We start from the raw sequence: 13315 nt of genomic DNA, 5'->3' as shown, positions 1-13315 counted from the left end.
AAAGAGAAAGACAAATACCGTAACACATATATATGGAATTTAAGAAAAAAAAATGTCACGAAGAACCTAGGGGTAAGACAGGAATAAAGACACAGACCTACTAGAGAAAGGGCTTGAGGATATGGGGAGGGGGAAGGGTGAGCTGTGACGAAGCGAGACAGGCATGGACATATATACACTACCAAACGTAAGGTAGATAGCTAGTGGGAAGCAGCCGCATAGCACAGGGAGACCAGCTCAGTGCTTTGTGACCACCTAGAGGGGTGGGATGGGGAGGGTGGGAGGGAGGGAGACACAAGAGGGAAGAGATATGGGAACATATGTATATGTATAACTGATTCACTTTGTTATACAGCAGAAACTAACACACAATTGTAAAGCAATTATACCCCAATAAAGATGTTAAAAAACAAAACAAACAAAAAAAACTGATCTGTCCACATAATCAGATGATACAGATAAAAAAAATGATAAGGGTAACATTGAATACTTATTAGATGTTAACCACTGTTCTTATTCATTTGTTTCCTAAACCCTATGAGTGCTATTATTCTTCCCATTTCAATGGGTATTCAGAGGCAGAGGAACTCTTCCAAGGTCACACACAGTAAGTAGCAGAGCCAGAAGTCTTGTTTCTCTGTCCCCCAAATCCCTGCTTTTCAACATCGTGCTGAAGTATGAGAGCTGAAAAGCCTGCAAGAGAAAACCAGCTGGGTGCATCAGGGCCCCGCCCAGGTGTGATGGACCAACAACTGCTACCCGGCAGTCAAGGTTTGCTTCTGAAAGCCTGTAGTCACTGAGATGCAAATTGGTATTTTGAACTTTTGCCATTGTAACTTTCTAAGCAATCCTTCATTAACACCTCAGTATTTATGCCAATTTAGCTCTAGAAGTGTAATAAGGCACAACTTAATTTCAACAAGTATCTTGCTCCTGATAAATATAGCCCTTTACAAGACAAATCACATCCAGAGGGTAGGGAAGGCTATAACATTCTAAAGTATTAGCGTTTGTATAGGAATTTTTATAAAGGAAGGAAGATATAATTAAATAATATATTTTATATTATATTATATAAAAATATATAAACATATATTTAATATGTTTTAAAAAATATTCATCTATGGATTCCAAATATTTTTATTTCAAGATGATGGAAATTGTCGCCCTTCACCTTTGTCACCAGAAGTCGCCAGCAACCTTCTTGACTGGGAGAAATGTCAGCTTGGAGTAAAATTGACCCCAGGCACTTAGCTTCCCTGTATCTGCTACAAGTTCCTTAGGACACGATCTGCTTTTACCGGCTTGTTTTTTCTTAATTTTGATAAAAACAAGTAGAAGATATTGCTCTAGAAATAAATGTTAAGTATTTCTGTATTCCACTATTTGCACCGTGGTATATAATCATCACCATTAATCGGAAGCTCTGAACATCTGGAGACTTCATCTTCTGAAATAAAAATAATAAAAGGGACCAGTGTGTTCAGTGATGTTTGGGCTATTTAGGAGTTATGCCTTCAACTGGAATAGAATAAAGATAACTTTGAAGAGAAGCAGTATCTTTTATAGCAGAAACATGAGAAATGATTGCTCAAAACCGGAAGAGGTTTGGTCCACTAAATGATGCTTTATCTATATTTTATTTGATTTTTTCAATCATTTATTAAATAAAACACCCAAAAATCTAGTTTAAAACTTCCTGGTCTCTACCTATGTAATTACTGTAGCAAATTAGGCACTCACTTTAGCCAAAAGTTTCAAAACAATAGTCTGTAATTGTCTCTACTTTTTAAAGACCCATTTCACACACAAACTACAATGAAACTGCACTTGCCAGTGTCATTACGACCTGATAATTGTGTATCTCGATGAACATGTTTTAGTCCTATTTTTATCGGACCACTCTAATATTTTTGGCACTGTTTACCTCTCCCACCTTCTTAAAACTCTCCTCCTTAGATGTCTCTGGTTCATCTTGAACCTCTCCATGTTTTTTCTTATCTTCTTTGTGGGTTTCTCTTATTTTTTAAAATGTATTTTATTGAAGTATAGCTGATTAACAATGTGTTAATTTCTGCTGTACAGCAAGTGATTCAGTTATACATATATATATATATATACACATTATTTTTCATATTCTTTTCCATTTATGTTTAACACAGGATACTGAATATAGTTCCCTGTGTTATACAGTAGGACCTTGTTTATTCATTCTATACATAACAGTTTGCATCTGCTAATCCCAAACTCTCAATCTGGGGGATGGGGGAGGGATGGTTCCTCGTATTTTTACAATTCTTATTATTTGGAGTTCCTCAAAACTTGTTGATGCTATATACTCTTCCTACGTTCTGAGTGATTCCATGTAACTTTTATGATTTGAATCAGTACCTGTATGCTGATGACTCCAAAAGTTACATTTTCAATTCAGAGAAACACCTCAGGGCTTCAGACTCATGTATCCAAATACATCTTGACTCAAACTCAGCATATCCCAAACTAAATTTGTCATACTCTCCTCTAAACCTGCTTTCCTTTTGTCTTTATTTCAGTGCCTCAATCAATTGCCCTGTCACTCAAACTAGAAGCCTGAAAAGCAATCTACGATTCTTCACTCTCTTTCACACCCCAGACTCAATACATATTTGGCCAATTTTACCTCACAAATAGGTCTCATTTCTATTCCCTCTCCTTCAACTTGACCCTTATTAATACGTTGTTTCAGACCTTCATTGTCTCTTGTCTACCCTGTAATAATAATCTCCCATTTCTATTCCCTCCCTCAAATTTGTTTTATTACTTCTCTCAAGCTTCCTGAATGACCTAAGACCAAAAGACATCCTTCCACGGCTCTCCTTTCTCTCTAAAGTAAACCAGGAGTTCCATAGTTTAACCTACAAGGCATTCGTGATCTGACCTCTTACCTCTTCAACTTCACCTTTTGTGTCTCCCTCCACCTGCCTCTTTAAGTAAATTGCTTGTTCCTTCAAAATCAAGTTTTCTAGAAGGCACAGGCTTTACTGTTCTTAATCTTTCCTTGATAGGGGACTACTGAGATAAAAAACATTCTTTTATGTTAAACACATAAAATATATTGTAAAATAAAGCACTGGTTTTCCAGGGGGAAAAACCATTATTTGAGATTATTGTAACTTTAAAAAATATATATATAAACGTTTTGCAATATTATCTTTAGAGTATCAGGAAGACAACATTCCTTGTGCTTTATTTTGATTTCTCTGTGTGGTGCGGTCTTTTAAAGGTGTCTTTTGTGCTCACTGCCTTTTTAATAAGAAATGGTGTGTGTGCACACGTTTGTGTACACGTGTGTGGTGTACATGTGCACATGTGGCAAAGCACATGAATAATGATGGACCTGAAGGCTTCTGTGCAGGGTGCTGACGAACATTGATTTAATTTCTTGAACTGTAATCTATGAGCTATTTCTCTGTTTTAAAAAGGAATTGGGTCTTAAGCAAGGAGAGCTTTTAATGCTGAGTTCTATAATTATTGCAATGTCCCTTCTAACAGCTGTATTTTCTCTATGTGTATTTTTAGCAGGAGTGCTTGTAAAGGCAGAACTATGTGTCCTTTTGCCCAAAGCCTTCTCTACCTGCATCCATCAATTTTCCTGTCTTCTTCACCCAATAAATAGTCATCCCACTTACCTTGTAGTGAAATGTTGATTTTTAAGGGAACTGTTTGTTTTATTGTTTGTTTTTTTTTTTTTTACGGTACGCGGGCCTCTCACTGTTGTGGCCTCTCCCGTTGAGGAGCACAGGCTCCGGACGCGCAGGCTCAGCGGCCATGGCTCACGGGCCCAGCCGCTGCGCGGCATGTGGGATCTTCGCGGACCGGGGCACGAACCCGTGTCCCCTGCATCGGCAGGCGGACTCTCAACCACTGCGCCACCAGGGAAGCCCAAGGGAACTGTTTGAAATGGCTGGGTATAACCACCTTTTGCCTTCATAAGATCACTTCCTGGATAAGTGTTATACCGGTATTTGAATTTTAATGGATATTCAGTGTTTGGATATGTATTTCTCTATTTAGGATTGTGATGTCAGGAGATGTCAAAATGTCACCAACCGTTAAGAGACTTTACCTCATCCCTGCCAACCAGATCCCACTTACTCATTCATCAGTCACTTAAGGACTCCTATTATGTTTAAGAAAATGTTAAAGGTATGAGTCATTCCCTCACTGTATGTACAGTGTAGTGAGGGAAGCAGCAAGCAAACTAAAATTATAAGATAACATATAGAGAATACCACAACTAGATATCCACAGTGTACTAAGGAAGCCAAAAGGAGGGTACTTAGGACCCATGGAAGCATCAGAGAAGGCTACCTGGAGGAGGGGCCATATGGGTAGGATACTTAGAAACTTCATCCAGACCCTTCATCCCAACCCATCCTTCTCAAAGCTATTTCTAGGTATTTCCCTCTCAAATGATTGCTTAATTGGAATGAAAGGATCTGTCATATTGAGTTATAAATTAATTTAATTTTGTCATGTTTTATTGTAAAAGAAAAGTCAGCAATAGTTATCAATAAGCATTCACTGAGCACCTATTGTATGCCAGGTATTGTGCTAAGGGTCTGGAATATAAAAATGAGTAAGACACAGTTCCTGTGCAGAAGGAACTAAAAAAACTGTGAAATAATGAGTAACTAATGTGTAAATGCAGTAATTATGATATATACAGTTGTTTGTAGGACCCTAGAGAAAGTATGTGAAACCCAGTAGTATTCAAGGTGGGCAGTGTGAGAAGTAAGAAGGCCAGGAAAGGGCAGATGCATGAGGCCACAGTTGAGTAGGAGGTACCCAGAGAGAAGGGCCATTCCTAGAGGAAGGGACATAATAAGTAAAGTCATGGAGGTGAGAAACATCACAGGGTTTGGTGAAAACGCCATAAGGTGTGGTGAGAACTAAGGGAGGTGTTATGTTTGGGAGAACGGTTATGTGTTACGTTTGGGAGAACCGTTCCTGCTACCCTGTTCCTGCAGCATAGCAGGGACAATGTTATGGAGGGCACTGAGATCTCATGAGGTTATGCCGAGGCATAGAGACCATTCAAATGACCATTCTTATTCTGTCTTCCCAGCCCCTTAAAGACAAAAGTGCCAAATTAGAAGCTCAGTGATGGGCAATTACTGTGTCCCAAGAATTACGGAGTAGGTATTGTGGGTACAAATCCACATAAGACAAGATCCCCATTATAGAATACTTTACAGATCAGCAGGGTGTATGGTGAGTAAACTAATGATACCAGAAGTGTGATAAATGATAGAGATCCGCACCAAGTAAACTGGAAGGAAAAAGGATTTCCAGAAACATCAAACCTTGAATTGAATCTTGAAGTCTGAGGTAACATAGTTCATTGTGAAGGAAGGAAGGGTACTCCAAGCAAAAGAAATGGCACGCGAGAGAGACTGAAGTTGTCAAACACCTCTGTACAAGTTAAGACAGTTTCATTCTATCCCTAGTATTTATGATAGTTTTAAAATTATAAATAATCATTGAAATTTATCAGATGACTTTGCTATACTTTTTGAGACAGTGATATAATTATTCCCTTAATTTCATTAATAAGTCCAATTAATATGATTTATTTCCTTGATAGATTTTTCCACTCTTGAACCATTTTGAATTCCGGGAATAAAACCTGTTTGGCCATGATTTATTTCTTTAAATTCACAGGATGTAGATTCACTTACCTAAAATTGTGTACAGAATTTTGATATCTATGTTCATAGATAAACTTGGCCTATAATTTTTTGATGTGTTTGTGTTCTCTTTCATGACTGCTGGAATCAAGTTTACACAAGCTTCAAAAAGATGAAGCTTGTGTAAACTTGATTGGACAGTGCCTCCTTGGACAGTGCCTCCTCTATTTTTCAGAAACAACTATGACAATGGTTATTTATTGTTTTTATTTTCCACCAGCGCCTCTTATTTTGTGTATATGTTTAATTTTAAATCTTTGCTATTTTTTCTTGTTATTTCACTGATTCCGAGCTCAGATTGCAGGAGTCTCCTACCTGAAGTCTTTCCCCTTACCAATCTCTTTCCTTATGGAAGTCAGAAACGATTTTGTTAAACATTGTAATTGGATCATGTCACACCTCTGCGTAACACATTATGAATGGTTTCCCCTAAAATTCAAACCCTTAAGGAAGTCTGTATGAGCCTATGTGGTCTTTCTCTTGACTAATGCCAATTTCATCTCATGACACCATCTCCTAAGTGCCAAATATTCCAGCATCTTCTAGCTCCTCCAGCACAATTCATTTCCATTCTGGAACTTTATTCTGTTCCTTCTACCTGGAACTCCCTTAGCTTCTCTCTTCATCCAGTTAGCCTTCACTCACCTCCTGGGTCTCAGTTCAACTGTTACTTCCTTAAGAGACCATTCCTGACCACCCCCATCCATATTAGGTCCTTCTTGTTATTTGTTAGAAAAACACATTTTCTTCATTGCACTTCTACAATTGCTCCCTATATAGTTACATGTGTGCTTTTTGTCTTTCTCCTACTAGTGCTCTGTTCCATTAGGGAAGGAACTTGTCTCTGTTTTACTTATTCTCCTCTGTCTAGGGTCTAGTGTTGTTCTAGGCAAGTAGCAGTACCTCTACAGATATTTGTTGTGTTGGAAAAGTCTTAATTATATGTGGGGATACTCAGTCTCTGAGAATTTATATGGCTTTGCTTATGCATTACAATTTTAGGATAATCATACTACTTATAGTGCTAGTTCTATAAGGATTTGAGAAATTTTCATTACACAAGTCAATAAGGATTAAAATAAAGTTAAACGTTTCTATTACTGTACAAGACCCAGCTAGACATTGGCTGTGTATACACTGCCCTCTTTAGCCCTTGTTCTCTGGGTCTCCATCCCTCCAAGGCAGCAACACCCAGACTGGGTAACTGTGGTCAACCCTGCCCCAGGCTTGTCAGGTCACTTAAGCCAAAGAGCACAAGTCGTATTTGCAGGGGATCCTTCTGTCTTCTGCTATCCACTGCTACCTCCACCAACAGCAACGTTAGATTTCATCTTTGAGTCAGAACTTGCTGACCTTCTGAAGGTAACAAGGAAAACTCTTTTATCATGTGAAACTTAAACACATTGACATAAACGGCATCACTGTTACTCTATCATGAGATTCTTTTAAAAGGAGACAGAGACACTTAAGGAGCTAAAACAAAAACCAGCATCTAAAAAATGTCCTTTTTTGAAGACAGGAAGTAGAAGAAAAGTGTAAAAGAAGGTAAAAGAGCAGACTTTCAGATTATTTTTCATCTTGGGGGAAAGAAAAAAAACCCTGGCAGCTTTCTCAATATAGGAAGTGTGGCTATTCTTGGCATAATTCCTGTCTAGCACTTCTCTGCACTGTTCCTCTCTCCACCACCCTTCCCTCAGCCCCTCTGCTGAGTTCTCATTTGCAAACTGAACTGCTTGACAGGGATGCTGAGGCAGTGGAACAAGCCACGCACTGAGCCAAGTATTCTTCAAATGCCATCCCTACCCCGAGCCCCGCAGTACAAGGGAAACCGCTCAATCATTTAAGGTGAAAACAGCAGCTAGATGCTGCTATTCAAAACCTCTATGACATATATCGTATGAAACCGAAAAGTTTATCATGGGCACTGGCTGAGGGCAGGAAGAAATAGTGTACCACCAAGGTGGGAATATGAGGACTTGTGGGAACTGAAATGGAACATTTAAATGCTTTGTGCAGCCCTTGGAGCTGGTCAAGCCTGACCCCATATATGTGATGAGTTAATTCTCTCCATGATAGGCATGACACATCCCATTAAATTCCAACTGCTAGAGTCACTGGTTTAGGTAAATTACCTTTAGGAAACTACCCCTAAGATGCATATAGGTTACCTGGAGGTCGATTATCTATGAAGAAGCATATATATCTGCAAGAACTTGTTAAGATTATTATTATTATTATTTTTGCTCAGAACACTGAGGAATAAGACAAAATAATTTTGAGTGGGGAAAAATTCTGGAGAATAAAAGGGGAGCCTCAAACTAGTTCCGTTTGATCTGAAAGGACACTGCAATATAATGCCTCAAGCATGAAGGTTGATGCAGAAAAGCAGGCACTTTGCCTTTCCTTCAGCCTTGCCTGAAGCCAGCTCTGCTGGTGCACCACATCACCAGATGTTTAACTCTTAATAATGTTAACAGGAAAAATCGGTGAAAACATTTGCGAGTTGAAACACATGTGGGTTTTGACATGTCTTAGCTACAGACTGAATGCAGATGTTGGCCAGAATCCAGGGCAGCAGAGTCCTTCCTGGTGGGAGTTACTGGGCTTCCACCTCTGCACAGCCTACCTCTAACCATGGCACGTATCTCTCCTGAGCCACAGCAGCAGGTCCGTGATACGGCACCACCATCCTGTGGGGTTTAACATCAGTCTTACTGTGTGGGGTGAACCTCAGCCTCCCCTAGTTCAAGCTCCTGCCTCTGCTGAGGAAGATAAGCTTCATGCAAAGCTTGCAGCAGATACTCTGTCTGACTTGTGCAGAGCTGTATTCCAGTACCTAAACCAGCGCTGTTACATGGTAGCACTCAATAAACATTGGACCAAAAAATGGATGGATGAACGAACAGGAAGCTGAAGCAGAAGCTCAGTAGAGTGACCACCTCACCTGGATTTAAACTCAAAGTCCTACATCCCAGGAACCACTTCGGTCCTACATCCGATCAACCATCCAGGATGGCTAATGACCCTAATACCCAACCACATGGGTGAAACCCATATGGGTCGGGCATGAGAGCTTATTCATCCAACAAGTGCTTTCTGAGCATGTAATATGTGCCAGACACATGTGTGTCTGCCAGCATGACACACATGTGCCAGCATGTAATATGTGCTCCATGCGCTAGGATTAAGGCAGCGCACAAGACACGAAAACACCAGCTCACACGGAATGGATATTCCTGTGTGGCAGTCCTTAAATACACAGACCAACAGATATACGATCTAATATGAGGCAGTGCTATGTTCTATGAAGAAAAATGAAGCAGCATAAATGATAAAGAGTGGTGGGGCAGGGGACACTGTTTTGGATATGGTGATCAGCAAGGATCTCTCTGATTTGAGCCATGTCCCAAATGAAGTGAGGGAATGAACTTCGAGGACCTGTGGGGAACGTGTGCTGAGAAGACGAAAAGCAAACGCGCAGGTCCTGAAGCAGGAGTACGCTAGGCTTTTGGAGGAACCAAACTTTGCTAAAGTCTGAACCACTCTCTGGAGTTCAGGGCTGTAGGAAAACCAGCCTGTATGACCACCTCTTTTCCCCTGTGCATTCCTTTATTCATTCACTTATTTCAAAAACATTTTTCTAGGTCTCTACTCTGTGCCAAGGGGTATCTGCATACTGTCACACAAAGATGCCAAGGCATTGCCTTGTTCTCATTCATCCTTCTTCCCAAGGGAAAACACCTTGGGCCATTCTCCAATACCCTCAAGAGGTGTCTGCAGCTATAGTCTAAGCAGACTAAAGATGTTAACCAACCCTGCAGCTTGACCAACTTCTACCATTCCATAGCCTAGGATCTCCTGTTATTAGGTCCTCCCATGAGGTTCATCACTGCAGCCATTACACAGAACTGGATAACTGAAAGGACTCATGAAATTCTATAGGGTACTGAGTCTCTCAGCACATTGAAAATCACTAGCTACCACTTTTCATTCTGATCTTGGCCGAAGGTCAGTACCAGACTCCCATGTGCTTTTGCCACTGTCACTGCCATTTCTGTTTATTTCAGAAGATCTTCAGCTTTTATCAGAGGCTTCAGAATGTGAAAAGATTTGTGGAACTTGGCCGTCTTATACAAATGCAAACAAAACCATACAATTGTGGAAACCCAAATATACTTGCATAAGAAGTCACAATCTACACAGATGAAGTAGCTTTCTCATAAAAAAATACAATTCACGACAGTATTGCTATAGCACCTTATATATTAAAAAATAAGTCACTTAAGTTTGTTCCTAGGATAGCTAATCACAGTGTTGTTTTTAATGGTACACACAGTATAGGACACTGGCTTGTGGCCACCTCAGTTGAGAAGGGAAAGTTCGTTCACTAATGAGGAGAGCAAAGTAAGGATGGAGCACAGCAAAAAAGGAAACCAGCGATAGCACCATCTTGTAATTAATTAAGAGTCACATACTGGAAGCATCACATTTTTTTTAAAAAAAAAGAACACTAGCTAAGAGCACTGTGAAGAAACAGTTGTTGGTGTGCCTTTCAGCCTTATAGGAGAGTGACCCTGGAAGTTTTCATTTGCATTCTACATAAATATGACTTTTGCAATAGAAAAGAGATTATATAGTATCAAATATAAATAAACAAAAATAAAGTAACTTTAATAGTCAGCCATGTTGACCTTAAAAGGAAGCTTACAAATGTGTGATTTACTAACTAGCTTAGTAACTTAAGATGTTTTTGTCACGATAATGACAAAATATAACTTGATTACATTTACATTTTTAAATATTTGTAGAATAAAATGTTGTCATTTTTAATGTGACAGTATTATATAAATGGTAATAAATATTCAGCTATAATAAATGCCTGCATGTGTGGGTGGACTAGTGAGAAAAGAAGAAAAAAGTGTCAAATTTTTAAAAATCTGTGTTGCGATCAAAAGTCTGAGTTGCTTCTTCAATAAGTGGTGCTGGGAAAACTGGACAGCTACATGTAAAAGTATGAGATTAGATCACTCCCTAACACCATACACAAAAATAAGCTCAAAATGGATTAAAGACCTAAATGTAAGGCCAGAAACTATCAAACTCTTAGAGGAAAACATAGGCAGAACACTCTATGACATAAATCACAGCAAGATCCTTTTTGACCCACCTCCTAGAGAAATGGAAATAAAAACAAAAATAAACAAATGGGACCTAATGAAACTTCAAAGCTTTTGCACAGCAAAGGAAACCGTAAACAAGACCAAAAGACAACCCTCATAATGGGAGAAAATATTTGCTAATGAAGCAACTGACAAAGGATTAATCTCCAAAATTTATAAGCAGCTCATGCAGCTTAATAACAAAAAAACAAACAATCCAGTCCAAAAATGGGCAGAAGACCTAAATAGACATTTCTCCAAAGAAGATATACAGATTGCCAACAAACACATGAAAGGATGCTCAACATCACTAATCATTAGAGAAATGCAAATCAAAACTACAATGAGGTATCACCTCACACCAGTCAGAATGGCCATCATCAAAAAATCTACAAACAATAAATGCTGGAAAGGGTGTAGAGAAAAGGGAACCCTCTTGCACTGTTGGTGGGAATGTAAATTGATACAGCCACTATGGAGAACAGTATGGAGGTTCCTTAAAAAACTAAAAATAGAACTACCATACGACCCAGCCATCCCACTACTGGGCATATACCCTGAGAAAACCATAATTCAAAAAGAGTCATGTACCAAAATGTTCATTGCAGCTGTATTTACAATAGCCCAGAGATGGAAACAACCTAAGTGTCCATCATCAGATGAATGGATAAAGAAGATGTGGCACATATATACAATGGAATATTACTCAGCCATAAAAAGAAACGAAATTGAGCTATTTATAATGAGGTGGATAGACCTAGAGTCTGTCATACAGAGTGAAGTAAGTCAGAAAGAGAGAGACAAATACCGTATGCTAACACATATATATGGAATTTAAGAAAAAAAAATGTCATGAAGAACCTAGGGGTAAAACAGGAATAAAGACACAGACCTACTAGAGAATGGACTTGAGGATATGGGGAGGGGGAAGGGTGTGCTGTGACAAAGCGAGAGAGAGGCATGGACATATATACACTAACAAATGTAAGGTAGATAGCTAGTGGGAAGCAGCCGCATAGCACAGGGAGATCAGCTCGGTGCTTTGTGACCGCCTGAGGGGTGGGATAGGGAGGGTGGGAGGGAGGGAGATGCAAGCGGGAAGAGATATGGGAACATATGTATATATATAACTGATTCATTTTGTTGTAAAGCAGAAACTAACACACCATTGTAAAGCAATTATACTCCAATAAAGATATAAAAAAAAAAGTCTGAGTTGCTATATACCTATATTTATATTACCGATTAATATGAAAATAAATATTAATTGGTCAGAAAACCCACTGAACCAAACTATCTAATGTGGTGAATCATAAAGTCTAAATCACACTACATTTTAAATGCAGCTTTAGTACAAACCTGATTTATTTTCTCAGGTATTAATTAAAAGTAGTCTTTTCATGTGTAAGTACTTTAGCTATCTAGAAGCAGCTTAAATATATTACCACAGTACAAGTGAAAATGAAAAGAACTGTCTCATGAGACAGGCTGACGGTGCTGAGTTAAATCATTTCCGATCAATCCTGGGATGCTTTTCTGCCCCAAGGAAGAACACGACAAGCAGAGGATTCAGTTAGAAAACACATCAGCCAGCACAGTTTAAAGGTTCTTTTCTATGTCAGCTTTTCCACCTTTTCTACGTTCCAGCATTAAGTGACCCTTCCGTGGTGGGGAAAGTGTTTAAACAGGCTTCAATTTAATTCAAAGAAATAAAACAGGGTTATTTAAATTCAGAAGCAATTTAGGGTTGTTGTTTTTTCATTTAAAACTAACTGAAAGTTCTATTGGACAAACTCAAGAAACAGAGAGAGAGAAACAGTTACTAGCTTTATTTATTATACATTCAGATCCCTTAGTAGAGCAGACAGTTCTTATTTGTCTCTGAGTTTCTATTGCTTTTAAGTGTCTTCAGGAAATGTACAGTCAACGTTTCTTGATCCCAAACTGAGCCTGCATCTGAGCTTCCTAAGTAAAATGAAGAAGCCAAGTTTTTCATCTACGTGATTCAGGGCCACATTAGTTTAGTCACGAAATACCCTTCTAATTAAGCCAGATGTGATTTTTTTTTTTCAGTCACATCCTCCTTCATTTGGGCTGTGTTAACAAAGCTCTTTCTAAGCCTCCTAAAGGAAGAAGACCATGGCAATACTGATTCTGGCAGAATCTGAAGCATATTACAGTCTATAGGGAGATCAGCTCGGTGCTTTGTGACCACCTAGAGGGGTGGGATAGGGAGGGTGGGAGGGAGATGCAAGAGGGAGGGGATATGGGGATGTATGTATACATACAGCTGATTCACTTTGTTATACAGCAGAAACTAACACAACATTGTAAAGCAATTATACTCCAATAAAGAGGTTAAAAAAAATCTCAAATTTAGATTACCTGTCTTCAAAAACCAGATTACCTAGGGTCTCAGTTTAAAAT

This window comes from Tursiops truncatus, chromosome 18, assembly GCF_011762595.2.
Source record: "Tursiops truncatus isolate mTurTru1 chromosome 18, mTurTru1.mat.Y, whole genome shotgun sequence".
In the NCBI taxonomy this organism is placed as follows: Eukaryota; Metazoa; Chordata; class Mammalia; order Artiodactyla; family Delphinidae; genus Tursiops; species Tursiops truncatus.
This window is presented reverse-complemented; position numbering follows the sequence as displayed.